General features: G+C 27.3%; 1 protein-coding gene across 4 annotated transcripts in view; it reads right to left on the bottom strand.

Annotated features, from left to right (window-relative positions):
- Positions 1-14377, bottom strand: part of LOC113559447 (calcium/calmodulin-dependent protein kinase type 1) — a 340687-nt gene that overhangs the window by 121017 nt on the left and 205293 nt on the right. The window lies entirely within an intron of this gene.

Genomic DNA, 14377 nt, shown 5'->3' with positions numbered 1-14377 from the left:
AGTATAACCATGCAAAATAATAATAAAAAAATTTTATCATTATAAAAAATAGTTGTCATAATTTAAAAAAAAATTAATATATATTATTTTATATTTCATTATTGTTATCAAATGAGTATATATTGTGCATATAATAATAATATATTAAATTAAATGATTATAATAAAATATTATATCGTTTTTGTTTATCAGATTTGTGTTAGAATGATCATCTTATACGTACAATAACGCTTTACAAAATATGCTCGTGCTCTATGCACTCCATATACCAATAGAAGACATAACTCATCAAGGTAGGCACTTATGTAGAATTCGAGTAACGCACTTGCAAGCGTTTAGGAATAATTATTTCGATTTACCGCACCTCAAGATCGAGTTATTGCTATCGTTTTGCGTGTTGGTACAGCGCATATATTAACATAATATTAATATCGAAATACGCGATGGTTGTTGGAAATAAAATGTAAGTAATGCATTAAAGTGATATATATTATTAATGATAAAGAAATATATACAGACAAATATCTATGGAAATGTGAACCCACGATGGTTAACGTTTGGCGGAGTAGCGGTTAACGAATAGCAACGGTGTTCACTCTCAAAATGATACTTGGAATATTCTGTACGATAACTTTTTTGTTTAAGCGAACCTCTCCCGCTCTAAAGTTTTGTAACCGTCAGAAGGGCAGTAAGTATCTATCTTAGTTTTAAATCAAAAAGATTAACGTTCGTAGAAAACTTTTAACGCGACTCAAAACTAAATTACGAAAATTAAAAAATAAAAATAATTGTGTTTAAAAATTCAGATATAAATCATAGTGAAAAACTATATGAAATGAAACCAGAATATTATTATCAGCCGAAATGCAATATTCCAAAAAGAAAAAAAACCAAAAAATCGTTTGTAATATTAATTTTGTCGAATATTTAAAATCAAGGACGTTACAATATAAATTATGATGCTGAGACTAGTATCGAGAAAATCGATACTAGTCTCGATTGATGTTCAAATCAAAAGTTACAGTGAATACCAAGAGAAATGCGAAAAATTGGCATTCACAATAATAGTAATCAGTAGAACCTTAATAATGTTAAGCGTTGTATGAATGCTGAGGGTTTGGTTTAATTATATATTCTCTGTGCGCATTTTCGAGGTGTGCCTACAAATTGTCTGATTGAGCGAAATCAAGATTAAATATATTAGTTGTTATTCATTTATTATTTATTATTCATTTTTTGTGTGATTGACATTATCAACATTTTCTGTTTAGTGATCAAAGCAACGTTATATGATTTAATTCAAAACAAATATTATATTCAGATCTTATGGCTTAAATTATATTTTGTGATATATTATTTTGTCAAAATAATTATTCACGACAGCATGGCTACTGCAATTGTCATGGTTTTTAAATTTGATTTTTAATATCCGATTTTTCAAAAAAACACACTGAGCATATACGTTGACAGATGAAATAATCTTACAACGGAGAATGCCAAATATATAATAATAATATATATATATATATATATATATATATCATTTTCCGAAAAGAAAAGTGTTTTTCGTTATCCACCGACGTGATGAAAATCGATTGATTAAAACAAACAATTCTGCACGTAGACGTGGGAAATTCATATCGCCGTTCGTACAACACAAACGACATCGTACTACACTGCAACTCGCGTATTTGTTGACAGTTTCATTTACGGTTTTAACGTCCCTGCGCTTCATATAACAATGAAAACACATCGTACTAAGAGATTTTTTTATGGTCCTGAATACAATGTATGTGTTTAGTCGTGCATGTATTTCTAATAAAATTATGTATTAGATTTATTCGCTTGTTGTTTATTTTTTTTTTTGTGTTCTAAACAAATCATTTTAACAAAATTAAAAAGGTTTTCAGACCATCTCTGTAGTTTTGTGCGCATTCTCCGGGGAAAAAAAAATAGTAAAAATTACGTAGCAGTATTGCACTTATTATACGTTCGTATATGAATACAAACAACGGACATTGCAGAATTCGAATAAATATACGACAGGAGAGGGCAAAGATTATTATTATAATAACGTAAATATGTAACAACCAGCAGTGTCACGGCAACCATAATTTATTGTTAAATTATTTATGATTATGACTTACGTTTGTTTCCGTTCTGCCGAGCTGTTTGAAATGTTCTCGGATAGGGCAAAAAAACCACTTAAAAAATAATAATAATAATAATAAACCATGCGTATTTTCGGGGTTGAAGACTTCAACTTCGCTCGTGCGAGCGAACCGTATAGTGGTTTACCGAAAGACAAAAAAAAAAAAATAACAATGTATGTAGGCAATCGAAGAACGCTTCGTTTTCAGAGTCTGAGACCGGACTGACGTCGAAGTTTTTAATTTCGTTTCGTTCGTTTAATATAGTGTAAAAAAAGTTTTTGAGATATTTTTGGCACGTTTGTAATGGAATCGTGCAGTGCAGTGTTAATAATATCATAGCGTAATATGTATCCACGCGATATCGATGTTGTACCAGACGAAGTGCGGTACAATGCACCGTATTAAGTATACTGGATTGTACAAAATACTTTCTTGCGCACTAAGTTTAAAGTTTTAATTATAATATTTTTATAAAATTGGATTGGATTGTGTCTAAAATAATAAAAATCCAGAAAAAAAATGAAAATAATGTAATGCAATAATATTTGCGTTTTAGGGTTTTATTTTTTTGATTTATATGTTTTGGTGTAGCAAATTGGGTATGATTTTAAACGCTCTCCATGTTACTTTATTCACCACACTATAGTTATATTTTTTTTCTTTAAAAATAAATAAATAAAATAAACGAAAGTTTACAATATTTAAAATTAAAAACAAAATCAGAACTATTTGAGTGAGTGCTGGCCGGGGGTTCAATTAAATAATATTTATAAATTACGAGAGTTACAGTAGAGTTTGTTTTATACACATAAACCATAATAACAGCATTTCGAAAACTGACTAAGTACCTATTGGTCTGAGTATTGTTATCGGTAACATATTTTTGTATATATATATATAGAGCATCCTACCCGAAGGTTAAAAAGGAAGTGGTGCCGCGATCTACTACAAAACTTTAATGTTTAACTTTTTCATACAATAAAACTAAATTATATAAAAAAAAAAAAATTAATCATTAAGTCAAGAGCCACTAATGTGTGGCTGCTTAAATCATATCTATCACGTAATGTTTTTGTTTTTTTTTTCTGTTGTTACTCTTATCACATAAGCTCATTGTACTAAACTGTTTAGATTGTTTATACCAAATAAAAAAAAAAGAAAAAAAGTTTTTAGTTTAATATTGATGATAATAACTACATACATATAAAGTCTACATGAGCACTAGTATTTTGATACAAATTGCGTCATTATCAGAAGCAGATATAAGAAAAATGGCTATAGAGATAGCATACCTTCGATAATATTTAAAAGATACGTATTTTAAGGACGTTTATTAATAGATAAATTATGTATTGTATCTTAAATCTTAGCAATTTTGGCCTATTGCTTTTTTTTTCTAAAAAGTGTTTATAGTTTAGCTATGTCAGATTCTAAGTCATTATAGTGTTGTTTTTTTTTTATCGTTTTTACTCGAATTCACTGTTGCATTTCTTACAGATATATCGAATACTATGTATTAGTGGTTTGGGTCTGAATAGCCGTCTACTGCAGATTATTGACAGAAGGTCAAATAAAATATTATGAAAATGACGATCACACTTAACAAAAATGATTAACGATAATGACGACAAAAATAAATAATATAAATCTAATATCCTATCCGTGAACAATATCAATAATATATTATCTTAATAATATAATTTGGGGTATTTACTCACGGCAATCATCGGTTAGCTTATTCATTGTTATTTTATTCTACGCCGTCATCGGTGGTTATAAAAAATTATTAAAGTCACATTAAAATCATATTATGCTCTGTCTGTTTATAGATGGCGATGACAGACGATGACACTAGACAGTGAAGGTGAGAATGAAATAGAGGTGACCTTTATGTGAAAGTTAATATTTATTAAAGTAAGTGAAAAAAGTGACAAATATATTTTTGATTTCTTTTTAGTGAACACTAAAAACCACTTCTTTTATGGTGGTATATTTGGTACATATACTAAAAAATATGCACTGGCAATGTGCACTTATCTGCAAATATAGTTTCAGGTTAAATAGATTATATTATGTATCTACTATTTATCTGGATGTGTTAGCGAAGCGAGTAAAGATTTTAGGAAATATTTGCATTTTTTGCTATAGTAGTTCAAGACGAATTAGTAATACAATACGAATTTGTCACGTAAAATAAATTTACAGTATTTGATTTTTATTTTTCTGTCTGGGCCAACTTAAAAAATTAATGCATTTTGTTTATATTCATATGATACGTTCTTCTTCTTCGGTTTTCAGTGTTCACTATAGGTATGTATTTAAATGTTATTTTTGTAGTGTTGTAAAACATTAAACGTTACACTTATCATTCCAATCGAAATATATGAAAAAATGATGGATATTTATAATATTATCATAAACCATAATTATACCACATATTCACAGATATGAGCAGCGTGAGAGTGGGACGAAAATTTAATTGTTTTCTACTCTTGTATGTAATACCTACCTCGAATGTCTTAAGGATAATGACTTAACGATGGTTTATTTCATCTCGCGTTTTCTTGTATGCGATATAATTTTAATTGTTTGACGTAGCTCTAAAACTCACAGGTAAAGTCATAAAGTGAAATTAATTCAAAAAAAAAAAGTAATAGTGTACACCAGTCTGGCTATATTATACCTTATTTTCCAGTTTAATTAATACTAAAAAAACTGCCAAGCGTAAAGAAGACTCATTTCCAGTGGACTTTTTAAATTTAAATCTAATTTTTTTTAAACAAAATTATTTAAACTTAGGTACTAAGTTAATAAAGTTTCGTAGTTTTTTTTTACATTTTAATTAAAATAATAATTTAAAAACTTCCTTGCAAACTGTATCATATTAAATAAGTGACTAGCAACCAACAACAAAATGGTTAAAATAAATAAATTCATAAATATGTTTTTCAAATCAATTTAAATGTTTTTTTGTATCAATTTGTATTGTGTTTTTTGTTTTGTTTTTTTTTTCTTATAAAACATTTAAAGTTGAATTGGTATTACATCGTATAATAAATAGTTAATAAAATTTTTATCATCCTAAGTATAATGAGTCCTTACTCATTTTTAAGAAATTGTATTTTGTACATATTAATTTTGTTTTAACTAATTAATTGTTAAACAAGTTAAAAATCTATTTTACGAAAATACTAATTTATTTATGATTATTTTTTTATTATCATTTTTAAATTATTATAGTAACTACTACAGAAATGTTCTTGTACTTTCTAAACTAACATAATGTCAGTATATAATATATAGTCGATATAATATTAATTTATTAACCATTATACAATATACTGTCTGTTTAGTTATCTTAGTTAGGCGTTAGGTTTTTCATGTAATTTTATCGCATAATATCAGAAATGCATATGCATCACTGTCCTAATTACGACACATAACTGTAATAATGTTTGCATTATATCCCAACAACTTTTGATGCTATGTGCAATACTGGCATAATTGTTTTTCTTAGAAATACATTAAAAGAATTAAATACGTTTTTGTATTTCAACAGTGTTAGTTTGTTTTGAATTATTTTCCCATTATAGGACATTAATGAAAAAATTATGAACTTTAAAAATAATAATAGGTAATAATAAATATTGACAATCAGTCGTAGTAATTTCCTATTTCTTATTTATTAAACTTTGTGCGTTCCGTATTAAATTAATAAAATTGCATTCATTACATAGTGCAACAGATTGATAATTTTAAAATTAAAGAAACAATATTAAATGTAATCATCTATAAGTAGTACTTATTAAGTACAATAATAAGAAGTTTCTATCTTAATGCGAGCTAATGGATTGCAATATTACTTAATAATAAAACGTATAATGATGAGCTCGTTTGAGTAATTTATCTATAAATCCTAGAATGTATAAATATAATACAATTCGATTGAATTATAATAAAACGACAATTCTGTATTACGTATCAGTGATATATAGCGTTTCAAGTCTATAAACAAGATAAAATTTACTATTTACTTTGATATATTAGAAAAAGTATCTAGAAACTAAAAGTTTGTAATTGTAACCATTTTTAAAGTTTTTAGGTCATTTTTAGCGTCCAATTTTATACGACGTATATTTATTATATAATTCTTTCTTTCTCTTTTCTTTTTTTTTGTACAGAATTTTTGATAGTGGTTGTTTTGACTTTAGGTCATCGACAAATATATGATTTACCATCACTGTCCTACACCATATCGGTGATATCGATGTAATTTAATATCATGATATAATTTAATTGGGATGACCATGTGATGATATGTCATAAACACTCAACTCAGTGAGTATTCAGCTCGCAGCTCAACCAGTGAGATCGAAAATCTTTTTCATACGAAATATCTGACATTTACAAAAAATACCTAAACGTATAAAATACTAATTAATATAGCGATAAGATTGAATTCATTACTTTCTTTACAACCATACAAGTTTGTTATGTAACATAAATCATATTACCACAACTAGGTAGGTACCTAATTAATTTTCTAGATTTTAGTACTCGTTGTGGCGAATGATAAATAAATAAACTTTTACAAAAGTATGTTATCTCTTACATAGCCATTAAAGTATTTAATCCTATAATACAAGCTTTTATTAAAACGAAAGTTTGAAGAAAAAATAATTTCTATGATAGTCTTATTATTTTTTTTTATTAGAATATTAGTTTTTGTAATAATGATACATTATTGAATAATATTCAATATCAAATCAGTTATTCAAATAAAAAAAAAAAAAAAAAACAGTAAATTTATACGGAAATAACCATACCACTAATATGGACGCGATAAGCACTTTATTAATTTATATATTGAGAGAGGAGAGAGGAAGAAATATTTGTTTATTATTAAATTTTCGATACCAATGTCGTATTCTTATATCTCATACGGAATACACAATGCATAACAACCTCTGATACGTATTTGCAATTAATTAAATCATGCAAATTGAAATTCAAATTATTATACTTACTAAATATTATTTTATAAGTATTGTGTTAATGTTTTTAAAATATTTTCATGCGTAAACCTGTAATGTAAGTTACATTGTTTTCCACTTATGAACGAGCTTTTTGGACATTCCAAATTTGTGTCATCTAATAAGTAGGCCAATGTAAGAGATTATATCATTATTTTCCCAAGAAAATAGGTTATTTATGTAAGAGTTTAATTTTGGTTCTTGTCGTTATTACTTGTTAAAAACTGGATTAAAGAGGTTTTTTATGCAACACAAAATAAATACATTTTAAATTTGCAAACTACATTTAAGATTTCAGTTAAAAATGCGATTAAAGTGAGAAAAATTATTTTTTTCTATCAATATTTTGCTTTTTTTGCATAAGAATATATTTTTGGACTCAAGAAATAACATAATTTAAGTTTTTTTTTTCGTGTTGAACCTCGCGTACGAGTAAATTTTTTCGTGTAAAACTTGTGTATGATGATTTTTACCTGCCATGTATTATATGTGAACTTATATTCATCCGACAATGTACTCTAATATTAGCGAACCACCAACCGACTGTTTGATTTATGATTTTGAGAGACGGAGGTGCTCAAAAACTAGGCCGTCATTAAAAGGAAAAAAAAAATGGTGCGTGATACTAAACACGTATAAAAATATGTACATAGAGGTGTGCTGAGGACGTGTTGATGGACTTTCATGTTTTGTCAAGAGAGGGTTTATGGTTGGCGGGGTGAAATCGTTGGCGACACCGTTAAATCATTCTTTATGCTCGGTGTAAATATGACACTCGACAGAATGAACGAGTAGCAGTATGTTTAATAGGTGCCTTCATCCTACATAAGATAATTCATATAAAATCACACAGAAATGAAAATATTTTACCGTATTTTACAATACCGTGCTATACAGCACACAAAAAAATTTAGTTATTTGTAGACTAAAAAAAGATTAAACCGAGGGATAAATATGGATTAATTACCTGACATATTGATTACATTTAACTATGCAAGGAATACCCCAAAGACAATACAATTATATTTGATTTAGTAAAATTTGTCATTTTGTTTTTTTAGTATATATATGTTTTTTTTTTTAAAATAAGTATAATATTATACCCATATATATTATATAGTATATTTTTCAAACTTAAATAATTTTAAAATATCAAAAATACATTTAACAAAATATAAAAAATTTGTTTCTACGCTTCATATTTATGTTAGATAGAAGAACATGAAACGTTCAAAAGTTTTTAAATATCGATCACTTTTTTAATCTTTTTAATTAAAGCTCCAAAGAATAGATTATTTTTCCGACCGTAATTTAAGTTATTAAAAACTGCGGTCAGTGTATCATAGTGATAGGGTGTACAATAAATTCGTTGGCGTAACATATTGTATATAAGGGTTGTTTGTCAATCACGCCAAATGTTTTAGACTACCTAACCTATAGTACACATCTTTTGCACCAGTGCGCGTATGATAAACTAAAAAGGTTGACAGTTAGATAGTTTGGTGTAATTTAATAAATTAAAAATAATTAATATATTAAATATGTTTGTAATACATAAATATTATTATATTTTTGAATTAAATGTATAAATTTAATGTATGGAGAAATATTTAGGTAATATAATCAAAAAAATCTAATAAGTTATAAGAATGATATTATGACCGTTAATAAATAGTAAAACAAAATGCATCAACTAAAATTAGTATAAACACTCGCAAATAAGTCACGATGATCAAATGAATTAACTAAACGATATTAAAAATATTTATTTTATACAAATTTACACAAAAATAAAAATAAACTATTTATTTTACAAACGAATAATGTATGGTAGAAATAACAATATGTATTATTATATATTATAATGATTCAATAACGCTGTAGAACGACGCAATATCCGATCAATAAATATTTTAAAGAATATTTATATTTATATTTTGAAATCGATCAGCGCGATTGCATTTTTGGAAATAAAAGAAAATCTGAAGGCTGAAATTATCTAGATTTCCTGGAAAACTACACGTAGATCCGATGGCCTCAGGTTATGAGTGAGTATTTACGTCGAATGGAAACAGATATACCACGACTGTCATTTTGAAATATGACAGACGTATCATTATAATATTTTAATGTTTTATATTTTCACCCAGACAAAAGTCGTTTTGACAAACGTGTATTATTATCATCACACACGTTACGTAGAATGAAACCAGATGGCAGTTCAATAATTCACGTAATATAGCGACGACCAAGCATACATTTTAATATTATACTCTATAGTTATGTGACGTTCTTAAATTTTAAAAATCGTTGATATTATTAAGATAACAATTCGAGTATTAAATTTATATATATTAATACACTCGGGGTCGAAGATAAGTATTCAATATGCTTAGTGATTGAAAAAATTTAATAAATCAATGGTACTTCGCAGTTCACGATGAAATGAAATAATTTTACACTAATCAACGTAGAAGATATAAACTGTAGAATAAACGCTATATAATTATATGGACACTGCACAAAGCACATGAATAATTCGCTAAAAACATTGGCGGAGAGTCAGATTAGGTTTTCCTGTGGGTCAATTCGAATTTATAATTCTGTGGATTTAACTTATATATCAAGATATTGTGAATAACCATGAATGAAATGCTACATGAATTACTATATGATATCGTGTATGATATTATTGATTAGTAGGCTGCGATCATGATTTAAGAAGTACATGCAGACTTCTAAACTTTTCTTTTATTTCGAATAATAAATTCTCTCTAAACGATACAAATAAATTTACAAGAGTTACGTTCAGATGACAAATGTCTATTACCATTTTAGTTCCAAGAAGTTTGAATGGTAAAAAATAAATGAATTCACCATCGTAATTGGAAAATGTCGCGAGTCTTAACGTTTCAATAAAAAATGAATACCGTTTCTTTTTCACCGACTATAGTGATACAATTGTACTTAAGCGTAGATAGCAACAGATTTATGACCTAAATTCATCCGATTTCGGATTTAGTTAGAAAAAAAGTTTAAATTTTGGCTAGACTGCTTTTTCTGTGTTTTTATGAACAACTATACAAGTATTCTAGACAACGGTTCAAACAAAGATTACGAAAATGTATCAACAATTTGATTATTATTGAGTGTGTATCGTTTTATCACAGTACTATCTGATTTTTTCATATTATATATTGACTATTAATATTATAAACAATACTATACATTTTGAACGTAATATTGCAGTTTACATCGTAAAATGAAATTTTAGATTCCAAGCGAAACAAGTGATATATAATGTGTTTTGTGTGTACCAAGATTTTTCTATAGTTGAAAAATACAGTTCAATTATCTGCTTATCTGTGCTGTGGTAAGAAAGCGAGTCTAATTGGTCTTATGGGGTAAAAAATTAACATAATTTCCTTAATAATTGAGAAAAACAGAATATTTTACGCAAAATCAGTTTTTGACAAAATAGATTTTATTATTTTTTTTGAGTCAAAAACTGATATACTCATGTATAAATATTAAATAGATATATGCTTGAAATTTTCTCTAAATTTATATTTGTTCTTTCCGTGTATAATATAATATGCAAATGTTTTAACTCTTTTTGAGCTATCTGTTGAAATTTTAATAATAGGTACGCGAAGGTATGCATGCAGCCATTATTACCATAGACTTTTAAATATATGAAAAATGAATAGAAGTAGTTCTATTATTTTACTCATAAGATTCGAATATTAAATATTAAATTTTCAGAGTTGGATTGCATATTTTGGTATTCTATTTTGTAACATAATTTTTTTTTAAGTTAATTAATTTTTTGAATAAAATATGCCTAATTCTCAAAAATAAATTATCTGGCATTTAGATAAGTATAAAACATGAATATATATAAGTAGACAAAAAAAAACCAACGCATCAAATGACAGTTGAAAAATAATGGATTTTTGAAAATTATAGAGAACAAAAGAAATGTCAACAAGCAAAATGTGCCAAAATTAGCACTATTGGTCGACCGAAAAGTTATAATAACAAAATAGATGAATTCATTGCAATAATAGAGATACATTGTTATTATTGTTTGGATTGTTTGATATTTAGCACCATAAAGCATAATATAGAGTTACACGACTATAATAATATCATAGAGTACAACACCACATCGTTCAACTAATAAAATATCTTAAATAATAGAAAATAATTTGAAATTTGTTCAAATTAAAATATTTATGAGTTATTACGAAGTATATCCAGAAAGTAAGAGTACTAAGGCTCTCACGACCGCAGAGAATATTTTTTTACTATGTTCGCTACACTGCTATATAGCTTTACTTCTCTTCTTCATATCAAGACCATAACAAGTTCAGTACGTTAAAAACTATGGTCACAAGAATTTTTCTTGTGAAACATGTTGATCGAGTTTGCCGCCAAGTCCGAAATTCGCGCTGTCATTCATTACCTCTTTGGAACGCTATAAACTGGTGGGTGATAATTTTCTCAAGTCTATTGTTACTGGATATGAAACTTGGGTTGTATACTATACGCCTGAAACCAAGAGACAGTCCGAACACTAGCGTCACACCAGTTCACCCTCAACCAAAAAGTTCAAAACCACCATTTCAGTCAAAAAAATCACGGCATCAGTGTTTTGGGGACCACAAGGGCATCATAGCGATTGAATATTTACCTCAGGGGGAGACCATCAAAGCAGCAAGATATTGTAAAACTCTAAAAAAATTGAGGGGAGCTATTTAAAATAAAAGGAGGGGTCTGTTAACAAGAGGAGTCTGCCTGCTGCACGACATCATCAGACCCCAAACAGCCAATATCGTGAGCAATTTTTTGGACGGGATGTTTTGAACCGCCCTCCGTATTCCCCGACCTGGTGCCTTCAGATTACCATTTGTTCACTTTCCTGAAGAAGTACATAGGTGGAAAACATTTTCTACTGACGAGGAGGTGGCGGCAGACTCGATCGACATGTTTCACAAGAAAAATTTTTGTGACCACAGTTTTTAACGTACTAAATTTGTTATAGTCTTGTTATAAAGAAAATGCAACATCCGTATGTATTGTCTCTGTCTTAGAAGTGCACAACATGGCAAATTTACGCTTAGCAGATGACGTTTATTTCCGTTAATTTAAAAATTAGAGTTAATTGATCTATTATGAAACTCGATGGTAAGAACATTATCTGTGTTTGTATGTTGGTTTTTACGATTATTCAGTTTTTAAGTGAGTTATGAGCATTTTTAATTTAAGATATATTTTATACTTATTACTTGCTAAACAATTAAACTTTCGTAAAAAAACCAACAAACAACACAAATAATGTTCTTGCCATACATTTTCATAATAGTTCAATTCACTCTCATTTTCAAACTAACGGAGCTAAATGTGATCTGCTGAGCGTAAATTTGCTATGTTACATGCTTGTAAGACAGAGACAGGTAAACAACACATGCGGGTGTGACACCCTCTTAATTCAAAAATATATGACGAGTAATTAAGAATTCAGTCTGACATGATATTTATATTATTTGTAAATATTAAGTGATTGTTAATAATTATTAATTATTTGTGTTTATAATAAAAATGTATACGGATTTATCATGGTTTAAATTATTGTTGTTTCATTTATTATAACACTTCATACTATTATTACGACAACCTATATATTTTACGCTGGTTTTTTAATGTCATTAAACGATTTATACGATTAGTGCTATACAAAATAAAAGTGATTATCTTTATTATTAGCCATTCGAATTTCCTGGAACGTTACAAAAACTTTGAAGTCTCAAAATAAATAACAAATATTCGATCATCTACAGACGTTTGCCTTGTGTACTCCCAAGTTTTTGAAATATATATATATTTTCTAAACAATAACGAAATATAGATTGTCAACAACGCATAAGAAATTCTTTACGTTTTCTGTATTTCTGTACAGCACTTTCGCACTTCCTGTACGTATTATGTACTAGTTACCGGAAGTAAAACAGAAGAATCTCAAGAATCACTTTTGCATAGAATAAACACTTGATTTTGAATTGTAATAAAAAGTTTATATTTGGGAATAAACTTCGAAATCCTTCACAATTATTATCCAATTATCGTTAACGTTGTTCTTATTTAGTATTTCCAATATCCTTGAGTGGTAATGTAAATTATACAATTAAGTGAAAATATAATATCATTTATCGTCATTCTGTAAGCCACGAAGGAAAATAATTGTTATGGAATGCATTTTCATCAATCAAATTACGTATAATATAATATCATTATAATCATGTATAAATGATGCATTTAACCGACTACTAATAGCTTTTTTTAAATATATACCTTTTTTATAAATTTGAATTTCACGATTAAAAATGGAATATTGTGTTTAACATTTTAATATATACGTAATAAATTTCAAATACATAATTTTTATTGATAATAGCGTTAAAAGTTTAGATGAGCAGAGTAATAAATGATTAAAAAATGTTAAGACAATTTAAATTATTTTGAAATTTAAAAACCTAAAAATCACTACGATAAATGAAGTTAACCGTTTAAAAATATATATAGGAAAAATATATTTTTAAACATAAAATTGATTGGAGAAATGTGATAGTTTATGGATTACACTGTATTTGGGTATTATACGATATTATTATTCGTCTGAAGAGAGTATAATATTATGTTATATCACAGTAATTTCTAGGAAGAAGAAAATAAATTGATCAATCACTACACGCGTTGTACAGATAAGTTTCATGTCAACGATTATTCAGCAGAATTATATTAATATTTTATTATTAAGGAAAAACATTTTTCTTATAACTCATGTCTAAGTGTTTGATGCGCGAAGTCGAAATCATTGAATATAAGTTCTTAAGTTATGATATCGGGTTGTTTAAAGAGGAATAATAATACAACAATTTAAATTATTTGTGGAATAATTGAGCATTTAAACGATATGACTTCAATAACGTATTGTTGGTGAAATCTGATATAGTTACGCCAAAATTATACATGAATTCGTATAACATACGTAGTATTATGTTTCTTTGTATATAACTTTTGCTATATCTGAATTAATAAACGCATTTAATAGAAATACGGTTTTAAAAAATTGAGTATTAAAAAAGTGAAAAAACATCCATTTCCGCCAATAATAATAAAAAAAGATTA

This window comes from Rhopalosiphum maidis, chromosome 3, assembly GCF_003676215.2.
Source record: "Rhopalosiphum maidis isolate BTI-1 chromosome 3, ASM367621v3, whole genome shotgun sequence".
Taxonomy (NCBI): Eukaryota; Metazoa; Arthropoda; class Insecta; order Hemiptera; family Aphididae; genus Rhopalosiphum; species Rhopalosiphum maidis.
This window is presented reverse-complemented; position numbering and strand designations above follow the sequence as displayed.